The sequence below is a fragment of the Schistocerca serialis genome, chromosome 4, assembly GCF_023864345.2.
Source record: "Schistocerca serialis cubense isolate TAMUIC-IGC-003099 chromosome 4, iqSchSeri2.2, whole genome shotgun sequence".
Taxonomy (NCBI): domain Eukaryota; kingdom Metazoa; phylum Arthropoda; class Insecta; order Orthoptera; family Acrididae; genus Schistocerca; species Schistocerca serialis.
In genome coordinates, this window is record NC_064641.1 from 440,805,649 (window position 1) to 440,821,114 (window position 15,466).

Here is a 15,466-nt window from a genome sequence, read left to right on the forward strand (position 1 = left end):
TCCAGTGTGAATTCTGAAACCACCACTCATGTGAAACTCAATTCGCACTTTCGACACATGATTTACTGAAAGCTATGAATCACGGCAGTCACATAATTGCAGTAGTCTGGATTTGCAAAAAGCATTTGACCCAGTACCACATCTACGCTTTCTATCAAAAGTACAGTCAATGAGGTATCAAGCGTTACTTGTGACTGGATTGAGGATTTTTTGGTAAGGAGGACATAGCAAGTTTTCTTGGTTGGAGAATCATTGACATACGTATAGATAACTTTGGGTGTGCTCCGGAGAAATATATTGAGACCTTTTATGTTAGTGTTGTATATTAATGACCTTGTGGACAATATTAATAGTAACCTGAGATTTTTTACACATGATGAAGTTATCTGTAATGAAATATTGTCTGAAACAAACTGCATAAGTATTCAGTCAGATTCTGATAAGATTTCAAAGTTGTGCAAAGATTGGCAACTTGGATTAAATGTTCAGAAATGGAAAATTGTACACTTCACAAAATGAATAAGTGACGTGTCCTCCCCCAGTGAATCATAGTTGGAATCAGTAAATTTGTACAAACACCTGGGTATAACACTTTGTAGAGATATGAAATGGAATGATTATATATAATATAAATGGAGAGATAAAAAATCTACTCCTTCTGGCAGAGGAGTTAAAGGGGAAGGAAGAGGGGTGAAGAAAAAGTACTGGAGAGGTTTAGGGAAAGGGGTACAGTTTAGAAAAGTCACCCAGAACCGTGGATCGGGAGACTTATCGGATGGGATGAGAAGGCAAGACCGGTTGTTGGGGACTGATTACATAGATTCAGTCATGGGTAAAGCATATGGCAGAATACTGGGGAAATGTAATCAGTCTGCAATGGAGATTGCCCACAAATCACTCATGTAGTGCATCCTGAATTATTGCTCAAGTGTGTGGGACCCATACCTTTACCAGGACCAAAGGGATGTTGAACATATACAGTGACCAGCAGTATGAATGGTCACAGGTTTTTGGCCCATGGGTGCGTGTCACAGATATGTTCAAGAAATTGAACTGGTAGACTCTTGAAGAGAGATGCAACCCACCCCCAGAGAAGTCTACTTACAAAGTTTCAAGGCCACACTTTAAGTAATAATTTAAGGAATATACTAAAATCCCCTATATATTGCTCCCATAGGGATCTTGAGGACAAGATTATGTTAATTACAGTGTGCATTGTATTTAAACAGTCATTTTTTGTGCATTACATACATGAATGGAACAGGAAAAAACCGTAATAACTGGTATAATGGCATGTAACCTCTGCTATGGATTTCCCAGTGGTTTGCAGGATGTGGACATTGATGTAGAGTGAGACTCATAAACACAGATAACACAAAAAATAAAGAACAGAGGTGAGGTATAACAAAATAACACAATTCAGAAACCAGTTTAAAAATACAAAAACAATAAGAAAACACACCTGAATTAATAGAAGACAACACTACACATGAAGGAACCCCACCCGAATCTCTCACTCTTCCCCCCCCCTCCCCCCCCCCCCCCAAAAAAAAAACCCGCTGTCACCCATCCTTGCAGAAAATGACTCCACCACTAGACAAAAGAGAGACAAAAACAAAACAACAACCAAAAAGCCTGCCACCCACCCTCATTTGACTTACAGGCCAGGACCTGAAAAATTCAGTGCCGTTGTATAATACTTTCCTGTCGATAGTGCATATCAAGAAAAGCCTGTAAGGTGTAAGATGAAATACTGACATTTAACCCTCCAAATAACAGATCTGACATCCTTTCCCCTCTCCCAGTACCCTCAATAGTATTAGCATGGGCCCCAGTCTTGTAGTCTTTAATTTGATATTATGCTTCACAACAAAGTGATTACATCCCCTAATGTCCAACTCATTACATGGAGCAAACACATCTGATATGATAATACATTCCTCTATTAATGAAGTCAAAATATGCTTATTGTGATTTTCAACAACCTGAAGATCATTATCAACACCATCCCAACTGGAAATAATAACCCCAAAAACCAAAGGACCAAGAGCTTCATGCCTCCTACCACTCTTTCTCTTACTAGAGCTCAATTCCTGCCCAATGATCCCTTCCACTTAACTAATTTCCCACACACCTCTCTAAAGAACAGAAATCAATCAGTTATTGTACTTTCAGAAACAACTCATTTCATGCATAGCATATTTAACTGAGGCAGATGACAGAAATAGTATATCAACCTAAACACTGAGTCTCAAACTCAGAAACCATGTTCCATGCCTTATGGACTGCCACAAATTATCCCAGTGACATCTCCACATGTAGCTGTTAGAAGAATGTTGCTGTACCTTCACCGATCTCATATTATAACAACATATGTGACATTTCCAATATTCCTCAATGACATCAGACAGTATGTGGGCCTCCCCAGTTACTATGAGAGTGAAAAATGGTAAAATGTGGTGCCTGTGTGGAGACTATAGACATTTGAATGCACACACCATTATTGATAGATATCCTGTGCCCAATATTCAGAAGTTCTCCCAGGAACTGGCTGGTGCAACCATCTTCAGCATGATTGACTGCAAAAGAGATTTGCAGACCCCAATGGCCACGGGGGACATCCCAGAGATGGCAATAATTACACCGTTTGGCCTATTTGAATTCCTCATTATGCTCTTCAGACTAAAGAACGCAATGGTTTATTGATGGCTTGTTTTTTACCATGCCCTTTTGCTATTGTTACTTGGACGATGTAATTATCTGCTCACAAACAGCTCAAGATCATGAGAAACCTCCAAGCTGTATTTGACAAACCGGCAGAGCATGGTGTTTTGGTCATTCATAGACCACCTCGCCATCGCATCAGGCATCTGCCCTACCCCAGAAAAGACAGACTAAATCCATAACCTGTCATCCCTGATGAACTATCAAGAGTTCCGCGATTTTTTAGGGGTCATTAATTTTTACCGAGAAGACCTCCCCCATGCTGCAGAAACACTTCTGCTGCTTTGAGAGTCACTCCACGGCAAGAACATGTTATGCAAACGTAAGCTCACGTGGACTCCTGATATGCAAGCAGCTTTCGAGAACATCAAAACCGACGTTACTCAAACCACCAACCTGGCACTCCCCTCACCGGACGCTCTTATGGTAATAATGACCGACCCCAGCGATCGGGGTGGTGCTACAACAGGAAGTGCGTGGTGCAACCCAACCCCTACGGTTTTTCTCGCAGAAACTTACTCACTCGGTCAACTCGTTCTTCAGACGGCTATCTGCTTGTGTCGGCCCCAGAGCGCTTCCCAACGAAACTGATACCCTAGATACCACCAGCGGCAGACCGACAGCTCTACCAGCACTGGACCCGGACGACATACAACCAGCCACCAACACCTCAACAGATACTGCCACTCCCCCATCGTACTGCCGCCGACATTATGGCCCAAGCACCTGGCGGACTATGATACACCAGCCCTTGTTACCACCAGCAGGACAATGCATCATGATGTACACAAGTCACCATGCTCTGCACTTGTGGAGAGGGCTCTGTGGGGACATAGAACCACTGGCTCTACCCCACCCCCACCCCCCAGTAATATCACTGCCCTACCACAGCAAGAACAACTGTATCTTTGCCGGGTCAGTTCTCTGTAGGATGTACTCCATGCTACACGTATTGGATATACACTGCGAGAATAAAAGTATTTACAATGAAATGAACACCCTTAGCTGCTTACAGGCGTTGACATACGTAATCGGGGACAGATGAAAATGTGTGCCCCGACCGGGACTCGAACCCGGGATCTCCTGCGTACATGGCAGACGCTCTATCCATCTGAGCCACCGAGGACACAGAGGATAGTGCAACTGCAGGGATTTCTCTCTGGTACGTCTTCCACGAAACCCATATTCTCGACGTATTGTCCCGCACTACATTCGTAGTGCCGAAAGAACATGTCCGAAAGAACAGATACCATCTTAGTATATAAATAAAAGTATTCATAGTAAGTAATGGGAGTGCATATTTATCATCATAATTACCATGCCTACTCCCCCCTACCTACAAGTGCAAGAGACATTTGAAAATTTGAGATTAAGAATCGGTTCAACCTAGATCATTATGACTGAAAAACTTTATGTTGGCACCACATGCAGTTTACAGTTTTGACTGTTTAGGAATGCAGTTCTTTACACCACAATGATATTTCATTTCAAAAGTGATGCCATTGCATTGCCTGTTTGCTGTGGACCTTCATGGAAGATGAATCCTTTATACCCATGAGCAATTGAAATAGTGATTAGTGATAGCTACTGTCATGGAAGGGGGGGTAGAGAGAGGGAGAGGGAGAGGGAGGGGGGGGGGAGAGGGAGAGGGGGGAGGGGGGGAGAGGGAGATTGGGGGGGGGGGAGATGAAATGATGATGATGATGATTGGGTTGTGGGGTGCTCAACTGTGCGGTCATCAGTGCCCATACAAAGTCCCAATTTTTTAACACTCCAGTGTTGTATGCAGTCCAGTCTAGCCACTATCACGAATAATGATGATCTCGTCAGAGATTGTACTAGGTATCATCATGACTGTCAAGCCTGGAATGGGCAAGACACATGACCTTTGTAGTTGATCATGGCCACACTGTGTGTGTCCAGGGCATATGAGGGATTCCAGTTTTGAGATTGTGGAGGCACTTGGCTTTCCATGTGCCAATGTGTCACTATTGTACCAGGAGTACCTTTGTTCAGGGAAAACTGCTGCTGCCAGCCAACTGCTGTGGACAACAATATGTTGATGGCAGGGTTGCTGTCCACTGTCAAGGATTGTAACAGCAGGTAAATGGACAAGGATACAGAGAAACACTTGCCAGTGCAGTGCTGGACAACAATAGCCAGTGATCAGTAATACCATTCAGTATGAGCTCATCTCTGTGGTGTATGTAAGGGTATGTTGCAAAACACAGGAGGCGATGCATTCCACCTACCAACAGAGAATTGTTCAGCCGTGCTATGGAGGTATCCTCATGAGGTTGATTTTTATATGATATGAAGTGGGAAACCTGAATGACTGCCATTGTTTCTTACTATCAAATAATCAGGAACCAACTGTCTAGTAATATGAATCATTCTGTTAATCTAAAGCAGCCTGTAGATGACCTGTCCTTTCAGCAAGGTAATGCAGCATATCATCTCCACTGAACTGTGTCAGAATAGTGTGAGGAACATAGCAGAAACACGAGGTTGCTTGTGTGATACCACAAAACATCCGACTCACACCTACTGAGCACATGTTGGATGCAGTCAGTTGAGATATGTGCCTCAAAGACCAGCTCCAACTAATTTCTGTGAGTTGTAGGCAGCAGTTGAGTAGTCGTAAACCAGGATGGTTTTCAAATTCCTTTGATGTATCATACTACAAAATACACTGAAATGACAAAAAGTACTGGGTAGGCTATGTTTCGGTGTGTGCAATGAATCTGAAACAGGAGCATATCTGTGTGATGATTTTAAGGTAGAATAGAATCAAAATTGTGCATAAACAGATGGTGGAAGCATTGCAACAGCCCAACCAAAAGACCCACAGTTAACGAGTGTGACAACATAAAGGGATTGTGCGTCAAAAGCTGGTTTTTCAGAACAAGTACAGTGGGGATGTAATTATTTGTACCTCAGTTATATGGCTTCATGATCATCTGGATTGTCAGCCGTGAGCAAATATCTTCGGAGATTAGTCCAAGGATGCGTGGACATGTCGTGTTGGCACTACCCACAGAAAGCTGAAAGATTCATCGTTCCCTATAGAGGATTCTGCATGAAATCCTGAAAAAGATTGTTGTCCTTGGTGCTTCTACCATTATTAGACAGCCATGTTCAATTTTATAGAACAGTGGTTGGTAGTGGAACAGTTGCCAGTAAATTTTGTTTCAGCTTGCTCAGCCTACTGGGTAGGCTATGTTTCGGTGTGTGCAATGAATCTGAAACAGGAGCATATCTGTGTGTTGATTTTAAGGTAGAATAGAATCAAAATTGGTCTTTGGAACATTTGTAACCAGATTTTGTTGACTCTTCACTTTCCAAAGCAGCAATTTGTCACTTGAAAAAAGTTGTATTTCAGATCCACAAAGAATGAATGATGAAATAAACATTAGTTAGTTACTTTTTTTGATCATCAGATCATTTTCAGATATCTTAATTATTTACAGCAACATTTGGTTGTTTCTGTGGTGTCAAATGAAATATAAATGATCCTGTGTCGCTGATGCTAATACTAAAATGCATCAAACTGTTAACAGTTTACTACTAATGGTAGTGATGCACGAGAGTTTTTATTTTATTTGATTACACAGTAATAATATTGCCATATCAGTTGTTGCAAATGATTTTAATACCTGAAGGCATCAGATGACTGAAACTGGTAGTTAATAAAGATTTATTTCATCAAAAGCTGTTGTTGGTTATTAAACATGACTTTTTAAAAATACACTCCTGGAAATTGAAATAAGAACACCGTGAATTCATTGTCCCAGGAAGGGGAAACTTTATTGACACATTCCTGGGGTCAGATACATCACATGATCACACTGACAAAACCACAGGCACATAGACACAGGCAACAGAGCATGCACAATGTCGGCACTAGTACAGTGTATATCACCTTTCGCAGCAATGCAGGCTGCTATTCTCCCATGGAGACGATCGTAGAGATGCTGGATGTAGTCCTGTGGAACGGCTTGCCATGCCATTTCCACCTGGCGCCTCAGTTGGACCAGCGTTCATGCTGGACGTGCAGACCGCGTGAGACGACGCTTCATCCAGTCCCAAACATGCTCAATGGGCGACAGATCCGGAGATCTTGCTGGCCAGGGTAGTTGACTTACACCTTCTAGAGCACGTTGGGTGGCACGGGATACATGCAGACGTGCATTGTCCTGTTGGAACAGCAAGTTCCCTTGCCGGTCTAGGAATGGTAGAACGATGGGTTCGATGACGGTTTGGATGTACCGTGCACTATTCAGTGTCCCCTCGACGATCACCAGTGGTGTACGGCCAGTGTAGGAGATCGCTCCCCACACCATGATGCCGGGTGTTGGCCCTGTGTGCCTCGGTCGTATGCAGTCCTGATTGTGGCGCTCACCTGCACGGCGCCAAACACGCATACGACCATCATTGGCACCAAGGCAGAAGCGACTCTCATCGCTGAAGACGACACGTCTCCATTCGTCCCTCCATTCACGCCTGTCGCGACACCACTGGAGGCGGGCTGCACGATGTTGGGGCGTGAGCGGAAGACGGCCTAACGGTGTGCGGGACCGTAGCCCAGCTTCATGGAGACGGTTGCGAATGGTCCTCGCCGATACCCCAGGAGCAACAGTGTCCCTAATTTGCTGGGAAGTGGCGGTGCGGTCCCCTACGGCACTGCGTAGGATCCTACGGTCTTGGCGTGCATCCGTGCGTTGCTGCGGTCCGGTCCCAGGTCGACGGGCACGTGCACCTTCCGCCGACCACTGGCGACAACATCGATGTACTGTGGAGACCTCACGCCCCACGTGTTGAGCAATTCGGCGGTACGTCCACCCGGCCTCCCGCATGCCCACTATACGCCCTCGCTCAAAGTCAGTCAACTGCACATACGGTTCACGTCCACGCTGTCGCAGCATGCTACCAGTGTTAAAGACTGCGATGGAGCTCCGTATGCCACGGCAAACTGGCTGACACTGACGGCGGCGGTGCACAAATGCTGCGCAGCTAGCGCCATTCGACGGCCAACACCGCGGTTCCTGGTGTGTCCGCTGTGCCGTGCGTGTGATCATTGCTTGTACAGCCCTCTTGCAGTGTCCGGAGCAAGTATGGTGGGTCTGACACACCGGTGTCAATGTGTTCTTTTTTCCATTTCCAGGAGTGTATGTATGCTCAGTGGTGCTTGACCTGAACAAAGTGTGCCATTGTTCATTGAGTTCACACGTGAGAAATATTGTGTTTAGGTTGGACTAAGTCGAGGCCAACATAGCTGAAGAAAACTTCACCTGTCAACAAATTGAATCCAATCTTGGATTGGTTTATAAGACCTTGCATGAGAGAGCCTCTGTTTGAGGAGTCACATTCCAGAACCATCTTACCTGTAAGTCTGGTCCAACTTGGTATGAATTCTTCCTATTGGTGAAAGTAAAAGCTACCATCTGTAGTACTCAATTTGTGTTTCATGAAATCTCTGTATATTTTATATACCCAAAAGGAGAAGTCTATCTCAAAGCCTTCACCAAGTGGTTGGAACAGATACTGCAGTGCATAAAACATTAGGAAGAGTACTTTGCCAATAAGCAGAGTATGAGTTTTAAAAGACGATCGTTAAGATAGGTGTCAAAACTTCTAGAGTTGCCGTTATTTATAAATGTTTGTTGACCAGATCTTATAATGTACAAGGGCGTGCTGAAACTTAATGATTCTGATTTTTTTATGTGAAGACTGTTGAAGCTTTTAAAATAAAAGGAATGTTTTTAACATTCAGCATCTTTATTCTTCATGTCTACATGTCTACATATTTACAGCCCTCCGTCATTAAAGTTCTCCGCATTGTAGCATATAACATGGTGGTGTGTAATGTAACTATGTTGGTGCGTTTGAGGCAACATGCTGTGATCTAATTTCTAATTCAGTGCTCATCCACATATGGAGCATCCTCTCCTTCAGCATGACAATGCCAACCACACGTGAGTGCTGTTACATCTGCAACAACCCAAAGCTTAAGGTTCACTGTCATTGATCATCCTGCACACAGTCCTGACTTGGCCACATATGATTTTCGTCTGTTTCCAAAACCTAAAGAACACCTTCAAGGATTTCACTGTAATAGTGAAGAAGTGGTGCAAGCAGAGGTGAGGTTGTGGCTTCACCAACAAAACTTTCTGTAGTGACAGTATCGATGAAATGGGCTCTCATTGGGAAAAATGTGTTCATCGCCAGCATTACTATGAGGATGACTATGTTGAGAAATAAATATATGGACACTAAGAATAAGGATGCAGAAGGCTAGTAATGTCTGTTTTATTTAAAAAGCTTCAAGAGTTTCACATAAAAAAAAATTGACATTACTTTTCAGCATGCTCTCATATAAACTATTTAATATTAGAACATGCATAGAAATAGCCTTATTGTCCATGTATTTTAACTAAAAGCGTTCAGCGACTGACATACTCAACTCTTTCAGCATATTCAAAATCATAAGAAAGGCGTTTTTCGCTGTGATGGATTTTTCTCACGAAATTCTGGTCATCAACTTTGTCCTCCGAATGCGAAAATATTTTGTTGACACCGACCTACATAGGGAGGAACAGTCACTATGATAAAATAAGGGAAATCAGAGCTCATACAGAAATATATAGGTGTTCATTCTTTCCGCATGCTATACGAGATTGGAATAATAGAGAACTGTGAAGGTGGTTCGATGAACCGTCTGCCAGGAACTTGAATGTGATTTACAGAGTATCCATGTAGATGTAGATAAGTCTTAATATTAAAAACAATTATAGGGAAAGAATCAAACAGGTTTTGTAAGTTTACTAATTACTAACTTGCTAGATTTAATTAATAAAAAGAGGGACTGTAAAACAATATCAGATTAACAAAGTGTTAGAATTATGTTGAAACAGAAAATGATAAAAATAGTACAGGTTGAGTCTTGGTCATCTTGTGAAAGTACATCAACTGCATTTCTGACAAATTTATTTTTAAACATCTATGTCATTAGCAGCAGTTTGGATGCAAGATTGAAGGACTAGATTCAATGAAGGGTACCTTCAAGTCACTCAAAGGTCTTTTTGCAGTTCTTATACAACATGGCATGCAGTGGATTTTTAAGTTGGGAAAGAATGTCGCCCCTTTCAGAAGCAAAATGGCTGCAGTTGATAAGCAAATATGATGTGAAAAGTGGTTTCTTTGCTCATCAGAGATTTCTGGGCCAGCCTACCCCTCATAGTCCATATATGTGGCAGGGGGAGGTTGGGGGGGGGGGGGGTTAAATGGAAACCTTAAATATGGTTTTTTAATTGAACAAAAGTGGAACACAGGTGTATCATTTTTTGACACAATCTCCATGTCATTTAATACACTTCCCCCAGTGTATTGGAAGTGCATGGATTCCTGTGGGGGGAGGGGGGGGGGGCAGGGGAGAGGGGGAATTTATTCATGTGTGCAGCCACTTGTGCATTACCTGATGCAGCACTTTTTCATTGGACTGCAATTTCTGTCCTCCCATTGCCTCTTTGAGCTGCCCAAACATGTGGTGCGAGGTCTGGTGGGTATGGCAGATGTAGCAGAGTATCAACATGTGGGTCATTGATGGTTTGCTAGTGTTGCATGGACGACATGAAGCCAAACATTGTCATTTTTCAAAATTACATCTGCAATGAGGAGTCCATGTCGCTGAAACCTAATTCCAGGCTGAAGCTGATTTTTAAACATACTGGAATACAGTGCTCTAGTGATGGTGTCTCCTATACTTGTGTAGTGTTCCAAGACTTCACCTTGCTCATCCAAAAGAGAGTCAGTAAAACCTTCCCTGCAGATGGCTGCATCCAGAACTTCAGGGGTTTTGATAATGAGGAATGGTGCTGCTACTTGCTTGCTTTCTTGTTTTGGGTTGGTGGTAGTGTACCACAGTTTTGTCTCCTGTAATGATTCTCATGAAGAAGCCATCACCTTCTGCTTCAAAGTGCTGCAAAAGCTCTTCACAGATGTAATGTGTTGCTCTTTCAATTCTGGAGTGAGCTGCTGTTGCACCCATATTGCAGACACTTTGCAAAACTAAGCATTTGATGAATGATGTAATGTGCTGAGCCATGATTAATGTTCATATTTCTGGCTGTTCCATCAACTGTTGCATAATGATTTTATATCACAATGGCTTCAACTGCTGCAGTAAGACTCTGGTGTCACAACACAGTATGCCTGATCCTGATCTGAGCATCTGTCACAGAAGTCATGCCACTTTCAAACTTTCTGCTCCACTCAAACACTTGCTGCAATGATAGACATACATCAACATACTGGGCCTTCATTCGCCAATGGATTTTAATAGATTTCTACCTTCACTGCTCAGGAAATATATGACAGAATGCTATTCCACCCTGGTGCATGTCACAAACAGGGCAGCCATTTTGAACTGGTTTGCGGCCATGTTTCACTAGTCTGTGTATAGTATGTTGCTTCCTGTAGGGCATTCCTTACATAATTGGTAACAATACTGCCAACTTACAGAACAGTGGTACAAAATGTTCATTTTTAATTACACTTTTAAGGTTTTTCACCTGAATCTCCCTCATACATTGTAACAATCTGCTGCAGAATGGTTTGATAAGTTGACAAAAATTTTAATTTAGTATCATGTTTCAAAATAGTTAAAGAAGTGTTTTACAAATACTGACATCATTAGTAGCACGTCTTAGCTGGATCTTTCTTTGTAGTTGTGTGATTGGTAAAAACTTGATTCGCTGCAGTTCAAAATAAAATTTGTTCATCATGTGTGTAGGATGTTGGATAAGGACTCTATTGAAGGAAAAAAAATGCACTTTACAATCTGTGTTATAACTTTTCATAAAATACATCAATTATAACTAATGAACTTGTATTGCAAGGTGCTCTGACAAACAATGACTTCCTTGTACTATCTCCAGCCATACTAGCACACTTGAGCTGAGACACCCTGTTACTTATAACAAGGCATGCTGTTACTTATAACAAATAATGATGGCAAGTTATTACAAACATTGTTACATTTAAAAATTTAATTAAACACAGTAGCAAATTTTTACATGAAATTAATTGTGTTACAAATCAGTAAACAATATAAGCAGACCACACAGATTATTTACTCAAAATCATGAAGTATTTGATGTTTACATCAGAAAAACTGAAAAATTTACAATTACAACAATATTTTAAAAGTTATCTCTAATTACAGATGCAAATACTGATTTACTACCATTTGTGTCATTTCATATCATAATTCTGTTATTTCTAGTGTAAAAATTTTTGTCGCAAATTATTTTGAAGCAGAAAATACAAATATGTATTTGACACATTTGATTTTAATCCTTATATTTTTGGCTAAACATTATCTGAATAATAATACATTCTGTCAATTCATAATTAAACTTCATGTGTAAATGGAGAGAAACACAAACTTTTGTATTTGATGGTAAAATAAAATGTGAACTGTGTGCATCCTAGGTAAGGGATCACTCTCTTCATTACGGCGTATCCTGGTCTGCCTCATTACAACCTCCATTAATGATTTTAATGTGTGAGTGATAAAGTTCAGTTTAAGAAGCAACCTCAATAAAGATTTTCAAAATCTAAATTTTTAATTTACTCTGTAAGATGTAATTCAACTTCAACAGAAAATAATTTTAAATCTGACAAGTATTGTATTGGTGTTTTTGAATTGTGATCTGGTGCCCCCCTTACACTCATGATTGTTTCTGCTCCATTAGCAAATAACTGAGGGATTTTTAAGTTATACTAAAGGGCATTTCCTAGCCCTGTGTAAAAGCCTCACAGAGAGATCTGGTAATAACGTTACACTAAAGCTGTCATCAGTGTGAACATTAGTTCCAACACCAGTTATTTCCTGGTGTAGTCCAATTGGAGATCACGTGCCCTTGCCTTCCTTTGACTTTTTAGGTGACTGACAGAGCCATCATAGTGCAACAAGGCAGCTCCAGATACAAAAATCATTGCTAGTGGTGGAAGAAAAAGGAAAAAGTGACTGGAAAATATCCTAGGATTGATGAGGTTTCCTGGCCCTATGTATACTCAGTTTAACTGTTCTGTTCATATTTTCATGGCCATTTAACTAGTTGTTCAATATCGTCATTGGAGAATGTTTTCATTACCGCAGCAGTGAAAGTCCACAACTGAACATCTCCTAGGAGATGACTTAATGTGTGATTGTGAGGCGGGCTGGATATCCCTTCATTACTCATCCAAAACGAACTGCAGTTTTCACTCATTGAACAGTAGACAGTCAATTTACACTTGGATATCAGATCCTTGATCATAGTACAGAATATATAATATATACACGGGTCTGAAGATTACATTTTGAATAGACTTCCAGAATAAAATTGGAAATGTGACTGGCTAATTTCAAATGAAACAAAAATACTACTTGTGGCGTCTCCTCCTATTTTGTAGAGGACATCATCACAGTAGTTCATGAGCTTTCACTTATGTTTTCTTTTTAATTTTTTTATTGTTACAAATGAGGAGGAAATTGGAGAGACAGGGAGAGTCGAAATCTGCGGCCACTTTTAACTGCTGTCAGTCAATCCTTTGGATGTTCGCTGTAGAAGAAGAAGAAGAAGAAGAAGAAGAAAAAGAAGAATTTACAAATCTCATATTTCATGTTTTTAACTTTTTCTTAGTATTCTGAGATATTGTCGCAGAAGAAGCTGAGTAGTATCGTGGTGTAGTGGTTATCATACTAAACTGTTGAATGGAGGGTCGTGAGTTTAAAACTCACCTGGACTGTACCATTTTAACTTCTATATTCAGTTTGAGTACATTCTAGAAGTATCCACAAATGTCAAGAATCATTGTACTGGAATGTTCTGTAGCTGTATGTGTTCTGGCCGGAGGCAGTTCGCTCCGCACTCTTGTATGTGCAAGTGCTGAATAAACCTACATTAACTGAAGTTAGTGTTTTTCATTCATCTAATTACACCTTCTTCTACATGACATTGTTCTGGTGGAGCCGCTGGATATTGGAACTTGTGATAGCGCACATCATCGACAACACAGTGGCTCCCATTAGGGCACGACAGAACCGCCATTTATGTGGCAAGAAACCTGAGTCTGAGCCATATTCAACAGATCGCAATCTACTGCAGACAGAAGAAGAAGAGGACGTTATGATGACAGCAACTGTGTGCCATCACATGAGACATCCTTCCGGGTTCTCTCATGACGATGGCCAAGATCCAAACAAGTGGCTGAAGGTATATGAGCATATAGCCAAATTTAACAAATGGGATGACACTGTGTTGTTCGTTAACATATTTTTCTACTTGTAGGGCACTGCCAAGCAATGGTATGAGAACAACGAAGAGAAGTTCACAAGCTGGGAAGTATTCCAGGCGGAACTGCGCAAGTATTTCAGCAACACACAACAACAGAAGTGCAAGGCTGAAGATAAATTAAAGTGCAGGGCACAGCGTCCAGAAAAAACTACAGCATCCAACATTCAAGACGTCTTGGAGCTGTGTAAAATAGTGGATCCTAGAATGGAGGAGGAAAATAAGGTTGGACATCTCATGAAGGGTATTGCTGAGGACATGTATCAAGCCATACTTCTGAAGGAGGTTTTGACGGCAGATGACTTCATAAAATGGTGCCGGTATATTGAGACAATGCATCAGAAAAGAATTACATGCAAAAAGTTTGAATGGCTTCCAAATGTCATATCGATGTTTGTGATGGAGAAAGCAACTGATTTAACAAGAGTTCTTCGTCGGATAGTGAGAGAGGAAGTTCAGAGGGCACTTGGATTGCACAGTGGGCAAAAAACTGAGACGCTCCAAGAGATCATAAGGGAGGAAGTGGAACAGGCATTGGACCCAATCTCTCGTCCTTCATTAACCTTTAAAACTGTGAAAAAGTCGAGACCCAGGTGGAGTTATGTTCCTACAATGCTGCATGAGGAACCTGTTTGGACACCAAGGAAGACTGACATCTGGAGGACTCAGGATAACCAACCAGTATGTTTCCACTGCGGATGACAGGGGCATGTGGTGTGCTATTGTCGAGAAAGGCAGTGGATATTTGATGATGCCCGTGCCAGAAGACAGGAGACCGATCTTAGCCGATGCCAACTCCAGGACGATGAAGAGGAATAAGATGTGGGTGCAGGATGATGAAGGTCACCATTGCCACAAGCTAGCTGCTGGAGAGGACGCTCCCTAACACGCCAATCAAGGTCTCCATCACCGTTTAGAAGCTTCAGCTGATCCCCTAGCCGCCGCAACCTGGAAACTAAAGGGTGCAATCTTCCTTGGAGGTGAGGCCATCGATCACTACAAAAATGTAGGGAAAAAAAATGGTAGGAAACTATGTCGATATCCTCATGGATGGCCGACTTGGCCCAAGCTCTTGTAGGCTCTGGAGCATCATATTCAGTCATTTCAGAGAAGTACTGTCGCCAGTTGCAGAAGACCGTATTTGTCGACAACAAAACATCTCTGCCGAAGGCGGCTAATGGGAAATATGTAAAACCTACAGGAAGATGTACCATTCGTGTGGGTATAAGTGGCCATACACAGCCCTTAGAATTCATTGTCTTACAAGAGTTTAGACATGACGTCATTCTCAGATGGGACTTTTTGGAAGCTTCTCAGGCGATAGTGGTTGCTCGAATATTATGCTAGACCAGATGAGATATTGTGGCCAGGAAGATGCACATCTGAGTGTGTGGGGACTATGT

General features: G+C 41.8%; 1 protein-coding gene and 1 non-coding gene across 6 annotated transcripts in view; one reads left to right on the forward strand and one right to left on the reverse strand.

Annotated features, from left to right (window-relative positions):
* Positions 1-15,466, forward strand: part of LOC126475062 (cytochrome P450 9e2-like) — a 122,860-nt gene that overhangs the window by 17,348 nt on the left and 90,046 nt on the right. The gene's annotated exons all lie outside the window — the stretch shown is intronic.
* On the reverse strand, positions 3,777-3,850 carry Trnat-ugu (transfer RNA threonine (anticodon UGU)). The gene has a single exon. It is a non-coding gene; the product is annotated as a tRNA-Thr (tRNA).